The following is a 19,457-nucleotide window of genomic DNA, read 5'->3' as shown; positions in this document are numbered from 1 at the left end:
GACGTGACCCAGGGGTCGACGGCGGGATAGGGAGACCGAGGGACGGCGAGGAGGTGGGCGGCAGAGGAGCGGAGCGTGCGGGGTGGGCGGTAGAAAGAGAGAAGGGAGGAGAGGTAGGAAGGGGCAAGGTGATGGAGAGCCTTGAAGCCTAGAGTGAGGAGTTTTTGTTTGGAGCGGAGGTCGATAGGCAACCACTGGAGTTGTTTAAGAAGGGGAGTGACATGCCCAGATCGTTTCTGCAGGAAGATGAGCCGGGCAGCTCCTCCTTCTTCAGGAGGAAGAGCACCAAAATGGTGGTGGTCTGGCCTGTCCCCTGCCACTCCTTGATCCACTAAAATCTCTGTTCTCTCCCTGCCAGATTCCCCGTGAAAAGTTGCTCTTGGGAAACAGATAGGAGCAGTCTTCAGCCATCTTAACCCAACCCTGGAAATGGCAAATGAATTCACAACCTCAGATCATTACCAAAATACCAGTAAGTGGAACTCTAGTCCCTATTACAACCGGAGTAAATAACAGAGGGCATAAATCCAGATAGAACCAAGAAACAAAGGCCGTGCTTCAGAAGTAAATAGTACTTATATATTTATAAACTCCCTCACTCGTCGGAGGAGGTGCTGATTTGAGACTGCCTGAGAACAGTAATAATTTATGCACTTACCTTTTTACTAACATGCATTTAAATGCACTAAGTTTGTGAATCAGAGTAGCACAGTGCTGGATTTCTCTGGAATCTTTGCTTTTGCTTATGAGTTTGTGTTAATATGGTCTAGCTTCTTAGGTAGAGGAGTTTCAAAACAACCACCACTGGCTAATTTCAGTCTGTTTTACTGATGGATGCAATTGTGGTTCAGAAATCTGGGATTCATTAAGCATCTTTGGTGACTCATTATGCTGGAATATCTAGCACCTAATCTCAAAACACATAACATTTTAATTGTTTAGTATTAGTTTATTCATAAGAGCAACCCTCCAAGGTAAGCATTATTCATATTTTCGATTGAAGAAACGTCCTCGGAGATAAGACTGTAGAAGACAGGGCTCCAAAATCGCATTTTATTAAATGCCAAAATGTTTCCACCCTCATTTTGCATTAGATCTTAAGGATTATGGTACATATAGCAGGGGCTTCTTTAGTGACGCAGGGTTTGTATTCATAAAGACCCTTGTGTGATAGGAAATTGTAATAACCTTCGGTTCATTGGTAATGAATGGGTGAGGGGGTAGATAATTCAAAGATCTCAGCGTGACTGGACTGTTTTTGAAACAAATTCGTATATTACTGTTATGTCCACCATTAGCAGAATGCTTTACAGCCTTTTCACTCAATTTTTCAATCAGTAGTATTCGTCGATCACCTACGCTGGGCAGAGCACTGTACTGAGCAGGTGGGAGAGTACAATGAAGAGAGTAGACATGACCCTTCTCTTCAAAGAATATTCATTGTGACTTTACTGGGTTTAATACTGTATTGTCTCCCCCGATTAGACTGTAAGCCCGTCAAAGGGCAGAGACTGTCTCTATCTGTTACCGATTTGTATATTCCAAGCGCTGAGGACAGTGCTCTGCACATAGTAAGTGCTCAATAAATACTATTGAATGAATGAATTGTTGCAAACACAGAAACACAAAAGGACTGTAGGATGTATTATATATATATATTATATATATTTATATTAATGTCCATCTCCCCCGTCCTCATTATGGACAGGGATCATGTCTGCTTCTTCAGGTGTACTCTCCCAAATGCTTAGTACAGTGCTCTTCACACAGAGAGCATTCAATAAATACAATTGGTTGAGCGATACAGTGTTTGTAATAGAGTTGCCTTTCAGTTCAAAGGCAACGCTTTTGAAGGCAAAACTGACTCTAAACCTTTAAGGGAGGAAAGGTACACAACTACTAGCACAGCATGGGTTAGAGTTGATTTTGCAGTAGCGGTGATGTTTTGCCCTGAGCCTTCCTTCACCTCTCTCCCAGACTTCGCTATTCCCAGCAGCAAGCACGGAAAGGCACCCGGTAGGGAGAATGGGCTATGGAACAGAAAGTCTCAGACCTCAGCAGCAGAACTCAAATTGGCTTAGTGAATCAATCAATGGTGTACATCGACCTTGTACTGTGTGCAGAGCACTCTTCTAAGCCCTTGGCAGAGTACAGTATAACAGAGATGGTACGCAAGTCCCCTGACCACGTTGGTGGGTAGAGCTTGCCTCTATCTGTTGCCAAATTGTACTTTCCAAGCGTTTAGAAGAGTGTTCATTCATTCATTCATTCAATAGTATTTATTGAGCGCTTACTATGTGCAGAGCACTGTACTAAGCGCTTGGGATGAACAAGTCGGCAACAGATAGAGACAGTCCCTGCCGTTTGACGGGCTTACAGTCTAATCGGGGGAGACGGACAGACAAGAACAATGGCACTAAACAGCGTCAAGGGGAAGAACATCTCGTAAAAACAATGGCAACTAAATAGAATCAAGGCGATGTACAAAGAATCAAGGCGATGTACAAGAGTGCTCTGCACACAGTAACCGCTTAACAAATACGAGTGAACGAAGGAACGAGCTTACCATCTGGTGAAAGCTTGAGGGATGACTGACCCGTTACTAAGGAAAGGCTGGTGAGAGTTTGTGGGTTCAAGGTGAATCTTTCCCTTTAGTTGTGGAGGCAACAGAGCTGGACTTGATGAAACCATGGACTCTGAAATCGGCAGACCTTCGCACCACCACATACGATGGTCCAAAAATTTAATCTTCTGGAAAATCTTATTAAAAAAAAGCTTCGCCTCTGCAGCTGGCCTAGAAAGGACCTTGAGCAACAAGAGCCAGGAAAGCTGCAAGATTTATCTGAACAATAATGTGAATTTTTTTTCCTGTTCCTTTGGGTTTCTGGTGCCCTCAAGAGCAGATCGGAGGGGTGAAAGAGAAGGAACGAATGGAAATGTCATAAGAAAAGCCACAAGAAAACTAGCCATAAAAATGGTACAAAAAGACTAGGGCTGCCTGCTAAAGAAAATGAAAACGGATGGGGGAAAGACTTCTCCCAAACCAACCAGTGGAAAATGTTTGGGACAATAAAAACTTTTATTAAAGGTGGCTTTGCACAGGCCATTGCTGGTAGCTGGAACCTTCCCACCATGCCCGGGGGCACAGGACGTGAACCAGTTTCATAACCACCTTCGTATACGTCTGACCACGAGACTAAAAACGTTCACACTTAATATGTGAGCAAAGATCCTTTAGTTATGAATCATTTGTGTCCCCAAGCCACAGTGGAGTTGAAACCAGAGAGCTGTCTACTAATTCTGCTGAATTCTCCAAGAGGGTAGTTCAGTGCTCTGCATGGTGCTTGGTGAATACAACCGACGGTTGAATTGAAGTGGCAGAATTGAAAATTACCTGGAGCTGCTGCTCACAACCAGTTTTTGCTGTTTGGAAGAATTTGTGGGGAGTGTATGTGGATCTGGGCAGGACTCTTCCTTTTGAAGGGTGATATCGATTAAGCATTTTCTATGTGCCAAGCCCTGCTAGATAGTCAAATCAGAACCAGTCCCTGCCCCACCCGGAGTTCACAGTGTTAAAAAAGGGAAAACAGGTCTCTCATTCCATTTAACAGATCGATCAATCGATTGTATTTACTGAGAGCTTACTGCGTGCAGAGCACGGCGCTATGTTCTTGGGAAAACAGGCCCAGAGAGGTTGAGTGACGTGTTACAGTCACACAGCAGGCCAGGGACAGAGCTGGAATTATCAGCAGATCTCCCAGATGGCTTTGAGGGCAGTTAATTTTTAGATTTAACCTTGGACTTTCAGCGAAGGGTCATTACCAGCAGTACCTACACAAGCGAGAGTGTTTGGAACCTCTGTTTCAGGACATCTGAATCTAACTACAGAAGCTATCTTCCCTACATGACACATACAAGAAAACACATAAAGGCGGCAGTGTGGTCTAGTGGAAAGAGCAGAAGACCCGGACCTTAATCTCAGTTCTGCCACTGGCCTGCTGGGTGCCCTTAGGCTCATCACTTCACCTCCCTGGCCCTAATAATATCTGTCTCCTGCCTCACGGTGATGTTGTGAGGACAGATGAGATCAGTAATTTGTGAGTTACATCTGCTGCCGCTGCTTCTGCAGGACAGTGAGCTGTAGAAGGGAGACTCTGCCTCACCATTTTCTGGGCTTCTGGGGCTGCTTCGGATTGTCTCCTCAGAACCCAGAAAACTTACCAGGAGTTTTCTGGGTTTCCTGTTCGGTCATGGATTCGAATCCTGGATCTGCCACTTGTCAGCTCTGTGACTGTGGGCAAGTCACAACTTCTCTGTGCCTCAGTTCCCTCATCTGTAAAATGGGGATTAAGACTGTGAGCCTCATGTGGGACAACCTGATTACCCTGTATCTACCCCAGCACTTAGAACAGTGCTCTGCACATAGTAAGTGTTTAATAAATACCAACATTATTGTTATTATTATTAATACCAGGGAAACCTGGGGCCTGAGGGCTTGAGAGCACTGGAGGGGAAGGGTGAGGGAGAGGCTTGGGGAGAGGAAGCTCTCTACATCCAAATTTCAAGCTCCTTACAGTTCACCGAGCTGTCCAAGGGAGACAGCTCCCTGCCTCTCATCCCCGTGATGTTGTCCCATTTCTCTCCCAGTGAATCCATCAACAGTATTCACTGAGCACCTACTAGGTGCAGAGCATTGTTCTAAGCATGGGAGAGTACAGTGAAAGCATAAGATCTACATCCACAATTGGAGAAAATAGTGTTTTTCGGCTTGAGGAATAATGATTATCACATTTATTAAGCCTTTACTGTGTGTTAAATGCTGGGGTCGGCATAAGGTTATGAGGTCAGACCCAATCCCTGTCCCATAAATGGCATGCAAATGTGTTTTGTCCCCATTGTGCTGATGAGAAAACTGAGGCCCAGAGACATTAAGTGACTTTGCCTTAGGTCACATGGTAAGGCAGTGGTGAAGCTGGGATTTGAACCGAAGTCTTCTGACCCCTTGCTCATTTCACTAGGCTGTGCGGAATGAATTCCATAATGTTTTCAATACATTCGGTTCTGAATTTTGAGCTATGAAGGTAAAATGACCATTGGAGAAGATGACTGCCCAAATCTGCTGGAGATTAAAGTTATGGGGAAAGGCTGGATAGCTCTTAATATGAACGATTCACAGCCTCTTTATGCTCCTAAGGCTTTTGTTCTTTGAACTCCTGAAGAAGTTCTTTATGAATTGCTGTCATAAAGGATGTAGCGAAAGAAAACTAATTTAACAATAGATCTGTGAGCTTTTCTGCTCAAAGACGAAGAGCGCGATTGCCAATAAACTCTAAGAAGCTGAAGAGAACACTCAAAAGGAATTAAAAAGTCATCAAATATCACTCTTGTTAAAAAATAACATTCTTCGTTAGTGCACAGGGTGTTTAATAAATAACCCTATTGGCTGTGGCATTCATGACCAGGGCAGATATCTGGATTGAAGCCAAGGCTGTGATGGCATTGTCCACTTCAGCTAAACAAGTAGTTAAAAATTGCTTAGTTCTGAGAAGAGTTTGAGGGAACACCCCCCCCCCCCCCCCAAACTCCTTCAGTCCTGCCTGGGCAGCGATTTTGGATGGGATTACTGTTGGATTACAAAACTGCTAGCTAGGTGCTGTATATATCGCACGTTGTCAGAACATGTATCCTGTTGCCTTTAGGAAGCTTATGTTCTCAGGTCCTTTGCACACACTGCAATGACTGACTGTATGGACACTGCCTAGATTCTAAACGTTCACGGGCAAATTAGTGTATGGATTTTTCTTTTGTTTCTTCCTCAGTTTTTCCTCTTCTTTCGGACATATTTTGGCAGAACACGGCTGGGGGACTAGTTGCCTGGCAGAGGGGTTTACAGGAAGCCCTGTAGCCTCCTGGAAAGAGGAGGGCACAGTCAGGAGTCACATTGGCCTGCTGTGTCTTCTTGGGCAAATCACTTAACCTCTGGAGGCATTGGTTTCCTTGCTGTAAGGCAGGGTGTGTCAATCCTGTACTTGCCATTTCAGATACAGTAGCACTCCGGGATGGGATGCTACTGGGGTGGGATGGGAGCTCCTCGCCATTAGCACCATCTTTGATTTTGAAGAATGGTTCTCTCTGTCTCTCTGTATCTCTCTCTATATATACATATGTATAATAATAATATTTGTTAAGCGCTTACTACGTGCCAAGCACTGTTCTAAGCGCTGGTTATATATCTGTATACATAGATATTCATTCAATAGTATTTATTGAACGCTTACTATGTGCAGAGCACTGTACTAAGCGCTTGGATTGTACAATTTGGCAACAGAGACAATCCCTGCCCAATGACGGGCTTATATGTATATATATATATGTATATTTTCACATGTGTCATACCCTCCCAGCACTCAATCACTCACAGCACTCATAACTGTTTTTTACCTATCAGTTTAGCAACTCAACTATTTAAGCCCTTATTTATTCACCTATCCATCTTTTGATGATCTTTTTCCTCCTATCTGTAAATAATTTTGTATCTGTCTCCCAGGCTGGATTGCAAACCCCTCCAGAGCAGGGATTGTGAATTTTGCCTCAGTCGCTACCCTCCCAAGCGCTGAGTTTAGAACAATCAATGGTATTTATTGAGCATTTATTGTGTGCAGAGCACTGTACTGAGCGCTTGGGAGAATACACTTTAACAGAGTTGGTGGATATGATCCCTGCCCACAACAAGCTTACAGTCTAGAGGGCCCAGCACACTGAGTGGGCATTCAGTAAAAACCACGGATGGATTAAGGTCCTCAGACTCTGGGGGACAGTTTAGGTGAGCACAGATGTGGGGTGAAGGAAGAAGTGGGGCTACCAGGAATGGCAGGCATGAATAATAATAATAATAATGGTATTTGTTAAGCACTTACTATGTGCCAAGCACTGTTCTAAGCACTGGGGTAGATACAAGGTAATAAGGGTGTCCCTCGTGGGGCTCACAGTCATAATCCCCATTTTACAGATGAGGTAGCTGAGGCACAGAGAAGTTAAGTGACTTGCCCAAGTCACACAGCTGATAAGTGATGGAGCCAGGAGTAGAACCCATGACCTCTGACTCCCAAGCCCAGGTTCTTTCCACTAAGCCACGCTGCTTCTCTGATGGACAGCCCACGTTGACCAGATCGCAGTGCAGGCTGCAGAGTTGAGAGGGGTGAGGAAGGGGCAAGAGATAGACCTACACTCTCCACCAAGTCTGTCAAGTGGCCGGCAAATGGCCGGCAAATGTCTGAAGGAGCCATTTCGCCACTTAGAGGACAGATAGAACCACCTCGTTGATTTCTGCCGGCCCCAATTAGAGTGAAAGCTCCCTGTGGGCAGAGGACATGTCCCTTTTTCATTTTGTACTTTCCCAAACACATAAGTACAGTGTATTGCACGGAACGGGTGCTCAACAAATACCCTAACTAATAAGAGCAGATAAAATTTCCCAGGAGAACACAGAAAAAGGTAACTTAGCAACTAGCGCATTGCCAAGCTTTTAAATACTAAAACGAGGAAAAGAAAAAAATGCACTTTTCTCATATTGAGGAAAAACAGTGTGGTGGAGAGAGCCAGAAAATTATTATAATCAATAACCTAATGGCAGCAGCAATAATTTGAGTATATTATTTGTACATTTTGTGGTTTCAAAGCATTTTGCAATCCCTGGTGAGTAAATCCCCCTATTATCCGGCAGAGCAGGTAAACACCTCAGAGGTCCCCTGCAATCTAGCAGTCTTTTGTCTGCGGGAGCCTGGGGCAGGGGATGGAGAGCCAGCCAGTAGCCCCGCCACATGGAGGTGGGAGAGCCCAGGAATGGAGTCCCAGGCTAGGCACCATCACCCGCCTTTCTGCTTCCAATCAGTCTGGATCGATGCCCCCCTGAGCCCAGCTGTGGGTCCGGCGGAAAGAGCTTGGTTCTGGGAATCGGGACACATGGGTCCCAGTCCTAGCTCTGCACATAGGAGAATATCCGCTGGGGCTGTGCCATCAGTGGCAAAATTTCTGAGCGAAGAATCACCCGGGGCATTCCACGGGGTTGAAAGGCCCAGTGGGAATCCTGAAAACAGGGAGCTCACGTGGGCGGGAAAGATTGCGACCGAGAACGGCTACCGAGATGCCCTCTTGCCGGTAAGCTTCGCGTAGACTTCGCCCTGTTCTTGTGGTCGCCTTGGCTGACGATAGGCTTTGCTGTCAATCAATCAATCATATTTACTGAGCATTTACTGTGAGCAGAGCATACAACGAAACACTTTGGAGAGGGGAGAATAACAGAGTTGGTAGACTTGTTCCCTGCCAGGACGAATTTATATTATACAGGGGGAGGCAGACACTAATATAAATAAATAAATTGCAGATAAGTACATAAGTGCTGTAGGGCTGAGGGAGGGGGTGAATAAAGGGTGTAAATCTAAGTGCAAAGGTGAAGCAGAAGGGAATGGGAGAATAATAATAATAATAATGTTGGTATTTGTTAAGCGCTTACTTCGTGCAGAGCACTGTTCTAAGCGCTGGGGTAGATACAGGGGAATGAGGTTGTCCCACGTGAGGCTCACATTCTTCATCCCCATTTTACAGATGAGGGAACTGAGGCACAGAGAAGTGAGAAGAGGAAATGAGGGCTTTGGTCAGAGAAGGGATCCTGGAGGCGATGTGTTTTTAATAAGGTTTTGAAGGGGGTCGGGGGAGTTACTCTCTGTCAGATGTGAAGAGACAGAGTGTTCCAGGCCAGAGGCAAGGGTTTGGTGGTGAGATAGACGAGATCAAGGTACAGTGAGTAGGTTGGCATTAGAGGAGGTGTGCTATGAAATCCAATTTTTTTTTTATCAGCAATAACAGGACGGTGAATTCCTGTCCACATCATCATCGCTGTTATCAAACAATAGTTATTGAGCATACTCTGGTCCGGAGCCTAAATAAGGTGACTCCTAAGCTGTCAGCTAAACCTCCAGGAGAACCTTTTCAGGGAGAAATCTAAAAGAGCACTTCCGCACTTAAGCCCCTTGATTGGGTTTAAACTTGGTATGATTAACACGGCTTTATGGGACCAACAGAAAGCCAACGTGCCTCTCCTGTTTGTTGATTCATTCAATAGTATCTATTGAGCACTTACTATGTGCAGAGCACTGTACTAAGTGCTTGGAATGTACAAATCGGCAACAGATAAAGACAGTCCCTGCCCCCGCCTCAAAGGGCAGCTCCATCGCAATTAACGGGGAGACCAAGAACACCACCCCCTCCTAGCATTCATTCAATAGTATTTATTGAGCACTTACTGGGTACAGAGCACTGTACTAAGCGCTTGGAATATACAATTCGGCAACAGATAGAGACAATCCCTGCCCAATGGTGGGCTCACAGTTTAAACAGCCTCCAGCAGCCCCACCCAGATGGTCTCTAAAATAGCCATTGCTTCGCTCAGCTGATGGTCATCAGCCACCTCTTTCCAAAGAAATCCTGCCCTGAGTTGTTACGGGAAGAAGAGACCTACTGCAGAACTCGCCATTTGTCTCTAATTGTTTCTGATCCTTCCAGGTGGTGTTGACCACACATGCCCATGACCCAAGGGCAGGAGCAGGGAGGGTCATTCTGTGTTTGGATTCTGTTCTGAGAAACGATGCCCAGATCCTGCAATTCGAACAAGGGGAAGCAAACTCTTAGTAGCTCTTATAGGTGACCTTTCCCTCTCTCCCTAGCAGATACTCAGGATACACCTCAACCAGAGTACACTGCCAAAGTAAGCACTTAACAAATACCATATTATTTGGATAACTCCAGGGATAGTCTCTGCTCCTCCTTGAAACTTAGCTAGGTGGCACCTTGCAAGCTATGGAAGGGACGGGCTAGTAGTTGACTGTATAATTTAATCTCCCAGTGTTTATTTGCAGCCAGAGAATAGAGCTTTTGGCACAAGTCAAGTGAAAATCCCATGCTAGTAAGTCTTTTCCTCTCATTTCCTCTATGTAGCATAGCATCTTCCTGTCAGAAAGGTGAGGCAGATACTTCGGGGGTGTGCGCTTTATGGAGGAAACAGAGGAAGCCAATACAATATATTTATTACCCACTTCAGCAGCCTGAGCCTGTGGAAGTTCTATGGGAGAAGGAGTCAGGGAACCTGGATTCTAGTCCCAGCTCTGCCACTGGCCTGCTTGGGACCTTGGGCAAGTTGCTGTGCTGCGGTTTCCTCATCTGTAAAATGGAGATAAGGGCCCCGCTCTCCCTCCTGCTTAGATTGTGAGCCCCATTTGGGACAGGGACTGTGTCTGATCTAATCATCCTATGCTTGGCACAGAGTAAGCATTTTCAATTTGGCAGTCTGCAGTTTCATATCTCCTACTGCCTTCAAGACATCTCCTTTTGGTTGTCCACACCTCAAACTTAACATATCCAAAATAGAACTCATCTTGCCACCTAATCCCTGTCTTCCCATTACTGTCCCATTTCTCTAGACAGCACCACCGTCCTCCTGGGCACTGTCCTCGACTCATCTCTCTCATTCATCCCACACATTCGGTCTGTCACCAAATCCTATCGGTTGAACCTTCACGACCTTGCTAAAATCCACCTTTCCCTCTCCATCCAAGCCGCTACCATATTAATCCAAGCACTTAGCCTATCCTTCCTCGATTACTGTCATCGGTCCTCCTGCTGATCCCCCTGCCTCCTGTCTCTTCCCACTCCATTCATACTTCACTCTACTACCGGGATCATATTTCTACAAAACCATTCCCTCCACGGTTCCCCACTCCTGAAGAACCTCCACTAGTTGCCCATCCATCTCCACATCAAATAGAAACTCCATAGCATAGGCTTTAAAGCACTCAATCGTCTCGTGTGTTTTGCCACCGACCCCTTGCCCACGTCCTGCCTGTGGCCACTCTAGCCTCTAAGCTCATTTTAGGCAGGGAATGTGTCTGTTGTTATATTGTACTCTCCTAAATGCTTAGTACAGTGCTCTGCACACAGTAAGCGCTCAATAAATATGATTGACTTAGCTCACTGTGGGCAAGGAATGTGTCTACCAACTCTGTTATGTTGTACTCTTCCAAGCGCTTAGTACGGGGCTCTAAACGAAGTTCTCAATCCTCCACCATTAACACCAAGTCTAAGAACTTCCAACACATCTGGCCTCTTCACATCCAACAGATCACTCTCCCCCCCTCCAAAGCCTTATTAAAACCACATCTCCTCTAATAGCCCTTCCCCAGCGAAGCCCTCGTTTCCTCTTCTCCCACTCCCTTCTGCATCACTCTTGCACTCGGATTTGCACCCTTTATTCACTCCAGCAGCCCCACAGCACTTACCTACATATCCTTATTTTTATTTACTTATATCAATCTGTCTCTCCTTCTAGATTGTAAGCTCGTTGTGAGCAGGGAACCTACCAACTGTTATATTGCGTTGTCCCAAGTACAGTGCAACGCACCCAGTAAGTACTCAATAAATATGATTGATTGATTGGTTAATAAACCTACCTCTTGTTGTTGCTGCTTCTCACAACTCTGGCAGCAAATGCAATTTTCTTCACCTGTCAAACCATCCAAGTCAAGCCATTGTTTAATTAGCATCTCCTTCTGCTTTGTCCACATGGCAAAATGAGATCCAAAGGGGCCCGATCATAATCTGCTTTTGTGACTGCATCTTCCGAATGTCCTTTGAAATTATTCATAGGATAATTCATTTTAAAAATCCACCATTTTGTTCCTGCTTCCAGGAATAGCTATTGGCTAATTTCTAAAGCAAATCATTTTCCTTGGGGTTTGGAAAAATATCATTGTGTGATTAAGAGGCAATTCGGACCCTAAAAATAGTCTTCGCAGCTGATATAAACAAGTCATGCTTTCCTGCATCTCGGTAAAATCTGTCAGGTTGACCTGTGGTGCCCAACTTGACCTTCACCACTAATTCGAAGGTGGTTTCTGTAACCAACACAGTCAGCCTTTCCTAGGAAAACAGGACACTTGTTTACAAGCAGAAAGGAAGTACCCAGATGGGGAAAACAGAACAAGAAGGCAAGAGGCATGTAACCTAAGGACATGAAAATAGACAGCCTCAATTTGAGTTCTCAGGAGGCGTCATGACTTAGTGGAAAGAGCATGGCCTGGAAGTTAGGAGACCTGGATTCCACCACTTGCCTTCTGTGTGACCTTGGGTAAATTACGTATTATTATTATTATTGTTATGGTATTTAAGTGCTTACTTTAGGCACTGTATGAAGTGCTGGGGTAGATACAAGATAATCACATGGATAAAATCCCTGAACATGAGGCTTACGGTCTAAGAGGAAGGGAAAGAAGGGATCCTATCCATCAGCCAAACAATCATTTATTTATTGAGGGCTTATTGTGTGCAGAGCACTGTACTGGGTGCTTGGGAGAGCTTGATATAACAGAGTTGGTAGACATGTTCCCCGCCCACAGTGAGCTTACAGTCTAGAGGGGGAGACAAACTTCAATATAAGTAAATAAATCCCGGATCTGTACATAACTGCTGTGGGGCTGGAAGTTGGGGTTGGGGGTGAATAAAGGGAGCAAATCAGGAGTAACCTAGGGGCAAATTAACCACTCTGAGCTTCAGTTAGATGAGAACCCAGACCTTCTGACTCCAGGCTCATGCTCTATCCACTAAGCCATGCTGCTTAATACAGTGCCTGGCACATAGTAAGTGCCTAACAAATACCATTTAAAAAACTGTCAAATGCATTATGCCAGCACGCAGTATTGGGTGATGACATTTTGCAGAAGCATGCGGATTTCACGTGACCCCCCTAGACCTCTGCACCCTCTAGTTCCTCTAGTTGGAGCCTTGGCGCTTCCCCTCTAAGTCAGCATTTGCCATGACTGAGTCTCCAAAGTCAACAGCAGGAGCCCTGGTGGAACAAGTCTCAATGCTTGAAAAAAGGGCACGAAAGCATCTGGTCCCCCAGACGGGGGACAGCTCAGCTGAAAACTGGACCATCTGGTGTAAACCTGGATGTCTGACCTCCCTACTCGTATTGCATCCTTGGTGACCGATCTCAACAGGCCCTGACCGCAGACAGTGTAGTTCTGTCCACTCCCCAATTGAGGAAACTGCTCATACCCCAGGCTCCCACACAGAGGGCAAGCTATTCTACTTACAGAAGGTGTCAATCACTAACCCAGTGGATACGGGGAGTACTTCAGCCCAAGTTCTGCGAGACCCTCCCCCCAGCACCCCAACTGTTTCGGGAGGGCTGGGGACGTCTCCTAACCTCGCTGTGAAGTGTATTTAGTGGCAATACGCATTGTCCGTCAATTAAGGCAGGCCACCGGGCTGAACATATTAATGAGCCATTTCCTATTACGCCCAGAGCCGCGCCGTGCAAGGATGCAGAGCCGAAGGTTTAACAGAAATCGGCAAGGCTGGGCATCTCTCATCTCATTAATAATTTCCCTGGGTTCCGAAGGCATTTGTTTAACTCCAGAGAGACCAAGGCCGAGCAAAGACCATCCCCGAGCTCTCGAGAGTCCCCTCAAATTATTTCCCTCCTTCCCAGCTCGGTCACAACTGAGAGTCTGAAGATTTTAGTGACTGTTTGCAGCTGTCCCCATTTAAAGACAAGGGGGCCCGTGGCCTGGTAGAAAGATCACGGGCCTGGGAGTCAGAGGATCTGGGTTCCAATCCTAATCTGTACCTTGATGTCAACCGTCTCTCTGCCAACCGCATGGAATACCCTTCCTCTGCATAGCCCACAGAAAATTACTCTCCCCACCTCAAGAGGCCCTGACCAAGCCCATTTCCTCTTCTGCATCACCCTGATTTGCTCCCTTTCTTCACCAGTCCTTCAGCCCCACAGCACTTATGTACGTATCTGTAATTTCTTTATATTAATGCCTGTCTCCCACTCTAGCCTCTAAGCTCATTTTAGGCAGGGAATGTGTCTGTTATATTGTACTCTCCTAAATGCTTAGTACAGTGCTCTGCACACAGTAAGCGCTCAATAAATATGATTGACTTAGCTCACTGTGGGCAAGGAATGTGTCTACCAACTCTGTTATGTTGTACTCTTCCAAGCGCTTAAGTTCTCAGTCCTCCACCATTAACACCAAGTCTAAGAACTCGGGAATCCAACTGAATAAGAGACATCAGTATAGTGGATAGAGTATGGGCTGGGACTCAGAAGGTCGTGGGTTCTAATCCCCACTCCACTTGTCTGCTGTGTGACCCTGGGCAAGTCAATTCACTTCTCTGTGCCTCAGTTCCCTCTTCTGTAAAATAGGGATCGAGACGGAGCCCCGCGTACGACAGGGAGTGTATCCAGCCCAGTTTGCTTGTATCCACCCCAGCGTTTAGTAGTGTCTGGCACATAGTAAGCGCTTAAATACCGTCATTGTTATTATCGTCCGGAAAATTGAGTCTTCTCGGAAAGGAGATTTAAGTCCCGCATAAATATAAAAACCTAGGAAGACTGGAAAAGCCTACAGTCACCCAGTCGCCCAGCCCTGGAGGCATAAGGAACTCAATCCGTGGAATTTGAGCACATCCTTAGCGTGTGACAGATGAAGCAGAAGGCTCTGCTCATAATGCTTACTGATGGTGTGTGGAGGCACCTAATCTAGTCAGAGCTTGGATGGATTCATCCATTCCTCTAAGAGCAAGGCATCTTAGACACGCATCTACATCTTAAGTCAGATATAATTTTATTAAACCTTAGCCACAGGAAAAGTAATAAAGCCAGGAAGCCTAGCTTGGCAGGAGGATGCAGCTGGGCCGGCGTTTATATGACCGCTCAGTAGACGGGGATAAATTGTCCGTTTGCTCCGGGTGACGGGTAAAGCTGAAGAAGGCCATTCCACTATCACCTCGCCCAATCAGAGAATATACACTACTGACACAGAAACAAGACGCAGCCTCAACAACCCCCTGCTTCTGGTTTCTCCAAAGGAGCTGAAACTTGGTTGTCATTTCACTTACAGGTATCACTTTGGTCCAGAGACGGATCAGTCACTAGCAGGTCACGGATTAGTTCCAGTCACCAAGGAGGCTTGGGGCAGGTGAGGAGGTGCCATACCTGGGGGGGTTGAGGGGAGAAGGTCTTACCCCCCTTTGGGGCCAGAAATTTATCAAATCAACCAAAAGGTACTTACGTAAATACTTACGGTATTTGTTAAGCACTTAGAATGTATGTGCAAGTACCGTATCGAGGATTGGGGTAGATTCAGATATTATAGATCAGATAGTCCCTGTGCCAGGTTGACTTTACTGAGCGCCTCCTTTATACAGTTCTCTGGGAAGGAACACTTGAGAAGCAGCACGGCCCGGCGGATAGAACACGGGCCTTGGAGTCAGAAGGACCTGGGTTCTAATCCCAGCTCCGCCGCTTCTCTATGTGACCTTAAGCAAGTCACTTCACTGGGCCTCAGTTACCTCATCTGTAAAATGGGGATTAAGATTGTGAGCGTCATGTAGGACAAGGAGTGTGTCCAACCTGATTAGCTTGTATCTTCCCCAGGGCTTGGTATAATGCTCGGCGCACAGGTACCAGTTAGAACAAAAAACAACAATCCCTATCATCAGAGAGCTGAGTATCTGGCAGGGGATGCAGACGTCAAATAATTACAGGTAAAGGGAAGAGAAGAATAGAAAGGTGGACATGTCGATGAACACGTGCTTGAGTAGTTCAGTAAATCTAAGTACAGAAGTGCTATGGTAATTTGTGAGGGCAGAAACATGGAAGTGGTGCAGAACTGCTGAGCCAGTCTTTAGAAAGATGATAATCAGGGAACGGTATTTGATTTAGCACTTTGGGCAGAGCAGAGCACCGTGTTAGACCCTTGGGAGAGTACAACGGTCAGTAGGCACATTCCCTGCTCAGAAAAGCCACATTCTCTCCCTGCCTGTCCCCAGGCACGACACCTTTGACAGGAAGCAGCCCCCAGAGACCAGCAGAACGAGATTTTGGACTGAACTAGGAAAATGGACCAGTGGGAAAGAGGGAGTAGGTGAGCCAGAGAAAGGAGCAGTAGGGAGTGGAGAGGTGAGAGCTGGTGGGGCTGTAGATGGGAGACTCTGGGAGAGTAAGAAGCGGAGCACAGCTTGGTGAAGGTGGCTGAGTGGAAAGAGGATATGGATGGATAAATTGTTAACAGCCACGAGGCATCTCATTTTAGTTGAGGAGCCCTTTTCCCTGTCTGAGATGAAGGGCCGGGTGACTAATCCATAACACCGGAGATTTACGCTCCCTGTGATCACCCCAACCCCATTTCCATAATGTTGTTCTAATTTTCACAACCATTCGTTCGGTCTCATAGTTCCTTTCTACTCCGAAGGCCTGCCCAGCCCTCTCTATCCCCCTCAGTCCCCAGTGTGACCTTGTCTCTTGAAAATCACTCCAGCTAGGTAGCCAACCCAAAGGTCAGAAGGGATGTTCCGGGCACAGTCTGGACAGCTCCTACTATAGCAACCACAAGCCCAGTTGCCTTCCGGGAAACCCGGTGCTCTCAGGAAATTTGTTCAGGTGGAAACGGGAATGACCCCTTAGACCTACTGCAACGAAGGCCCCCAGGTCCTCGTTGAACTCACCACGCGTGGCTGAGGGAAAGGAGATACACGCTTGACACATGGGGATACACTGCATAGCCATTCCCCGTGACGGCCACAAATACGCACACGGGCCGGCAAATTATGACGATGATTCAATATTGTTATTACCTAGGGGAGAGTAAACTCTCCTTTTGTTGGGTCGAAAGCTTCCTGCAGAAATGAATTGAGAATGATGGAAAGTTAGAGCCCGCTAGCATACATATTTGGGCAATAAGAAAGCTTTTATTGCTCTCAACAATTTCACTCTCCCTGTTCACAGGGTGAATCACTGAAAGCCAGTTTCAAAGCCATTCCCTAAGATACTTCTCATGACTCACCCCTTTATACACGTACAGAATTAGGGTATCTAATCCTTCGCAAGGCCCCATGAAAGATGGGCAGAAAATAACGACAAGGCCAAACAAAAGGCATAAAGGAAAGAGTGGAGCTGAAAGAATACAGTTCTATCAAAACATTCAAATCAAAGCCTTATCAAACCTTTCACAACCAAGGGTGTGCTTGCTGTAGCCGGCCGACTTTTGGGGTTCACTCGGTTACAGTGATTTACCGAACTACTCAAGTACGTGTTCGTCGACATGCCCACCTTTCTATTCTTCTCTTCCCTTTACCTGTAATTATTTGACGTCTGCATCCCCTGCCAGATACGTCAGAGTTGCCCCAGTGGTGAGAGGGCTTGGGGGAGGGCGGCGTTGTATTTGATCTCAGCCTCTTGAAGACTTTAGAGGACTCATGTTGTCTTCAAGTAGTTAATCAATCCAATAAAATAGGGTTTATTGAGCACCTTCTCTGTGCAGAACACCGTACTAAGCAGTTGAGACTACAATGGGGTTAGTAGACATGATTCCTGCCCTTAAGGAGTTTACAGTGTAGTGGGGGCAATAGATCCAGAATAATTCTGAGACTCTTTGTCCCGTCAGGGAAACCAAAGGAAACAGCAGTCATCCAGCCAATCCATCAGTAATATTCTATCATTCCTCTTCCTAGGATATGGGCTTCTACCTTGGGTAGCGCAGGGGTGGACACAAGCGAACTGGGTTGGACACAGTTCCTGTTCCCCGTGGGGCTCAGTCTCAATCCCCACTTTACGGATGAGGGAACTGAGGCACAGGGAAGTGAAGTGATTTGCCCGAGGTCACCCAGCAGACGAGTGGTGGAGCCGGGATTAGAAGCCAGGTCCTTCTGACTCCCAAGTCCATACTGCCTTTTTTTGTCTTGTTCAGGCCATGCTGTGGTCTTCTTTAGGCGTCCCTGAGTGTGTGCAGGGACCGGGAAGAGAACGGGCCTGAACAAGAGCACTGTCTTCACTGGATCCCGCCCTTGTCCCAGAGCATAAGGCGGCCAGTGTAAAACAGTCCTTCCTCCTTCCCATCTGCGGAGGCTCCGCTTCCTCGTGGCAATGCAGCAGCCCCTGGGAAGCGAGCAGGAGGCAGAGTAAAGGAGAAACAGCATTTACTGAACGTCTCCTGGGCAGTCTCCCTCTTTCCCGAGTCCCCTTCGCTGTCATCGTCAATGGTATTTTTGGGGCGCTTACTATGTGCAGAGCACTGTACTAAGTGCTTGGGAGAGTAGTGCAGCGTTGGGAGACCTGTCCACTCACTGGGCATGCCTAGTTCCCTCTCCTGCCCCTAATTTTCTAGTTCCGATTCTCATTCCACATCAGTACTCATAACTAGTAGAAGCCCACCTCCTCCAGGAAGCAGCTCTTAACTGGGTTCCTCCTTCCCACATCCCACATCTGCCCAAAAGCCAACCAAGCACAGGATTTTGCACCTGCTCAAGGATCACACACCTACCCTTAGCACTTCGGCTTATTTGCAACCTAGAACGTTCACTCTTTCTCTCTGTATTTACGTGTCAAATATTCTGCTAGCTCTGGGGTAGATACAGGATAATCAGGTCGGACACAGTGCTTGTCTCACATCCTAAGGGGGAGGGAGAATTGGTATTTCATCCCAATTTTACAGATAACAGAGAAATTAAGCGACTTGCCGAAGGATACGCAGCAGGCAAGTGACGGAGCGGGATTATAGAGTTCAGGTCCCCCTCTCCCAACCAGCCTCCACGCTCTGTCCTCCCACAGAGTGAGCAAAAAACCCGTTGAACAGCTGAAGCGGAGAGGAGAGGGAAGGTAGCTGAGTGAAGATGAGAAAACGGAGACACACAGGGGAGATGCTTCATCTTTGCCTGGAGGTTTGGCAGTAAGAAGGACGGTAATATATTCCGGTCAAGGCAGAAAATTTTGAGGGTCAGAAGGGATTGTAGAGGAATGCAGATGTAAAGAGGCGACTGACTTTAAAGGTCTTTTAGGTGACAGTGGTCAGACGAGAAGAATTCTGCAATGTGATTCAGGAATTTACCCAAAGCATCACCTTATTATGTAAATATTTTATATCCAATCGTATTTATTGAGCACTGTGTGCAGGGCACTGTACTAAGTAGTTGGACAGTACAATTCAGCAGTAAAGAGAGACAATCCCTGCCCACACCGGACTTACAGCCTAGATGATACACATATATGTGTGTGTATATATATGGGGAGAGATAAAGACATGCTTTATGTGTGTAAATGTTATAAATATACACCCCCCTCTCCACAGTATTATTCCTCGAGGCTTTGACATGTGGGGGACCGAACACGATTTGTGTTTGTCAAGACACCACGTGACAATCTTCACCTCTTGGAAATAAAAATCCCAAATCACTGGGAACATCATAAGCACTTCTAAATCAGCATTCTGTGGATGCAGATGGAAACTGCATCGTTTCCCAACTGGTTTAACTCGACATCAAAATCCAAACTACCCTGAACAGCCGATCCATGTCCTACTTAGAAACCGTTCACGTGATTAACCCTGATTCGGCGTGGA

At 46.3% G+C, this 19,457-nt stretch overlaps 1 long non-coding RNA gene across 4 annotated transcripts in view; it reads left to right on the top strand.

Moving 5' to 3' along the window:
• The window catches only part of LOC114805915, a 51,433-nt gene that overhangs the window by 30,188 nt on the left and 1,788 nt on the right, over nucleotides 1-19,457 (top strand). For 3 of the 4 annotated variants that reach the window (XR_003754041.1, XR_003754038.1, XR_003754039.1), the window contains exons 3-4: nucleotides 359-472; nucleotides 14,964-15,041. This is a non-coding gene — a long non-coding RNA (uncharacterized LOC114805915). Of the gene's footprint in view, nucleotides 1-358; nucleotides 473-14,963; nucleotides 15,042-18,670; nucleotides 18,973-19,457 lie in introns of those variants that run through there. The other variant, XR_003754040.1, reaches the window with a different exon arrangement.

This window comes from Ornithorhynchus anatinus, chromosome 20 (assembly GCF_004115215.2).
Source record: "Ornithorhynchus anatinus isolate Pmale09 chromosome 20, mOrnAna1.pri.v4, whole genome shotgun sequence".
Classification (NCBI taxonomy): domain Eukaryota; kingdom Metazoa; phylum Chordata; class Mammalia; order Monotremata; family Ornithorhynchidae; genus Ornithorhynchus; species Ornithorhynchus anatinus.
This window is presented reverse-complemented; position numbering and strand designations above follow the sequence as displayed.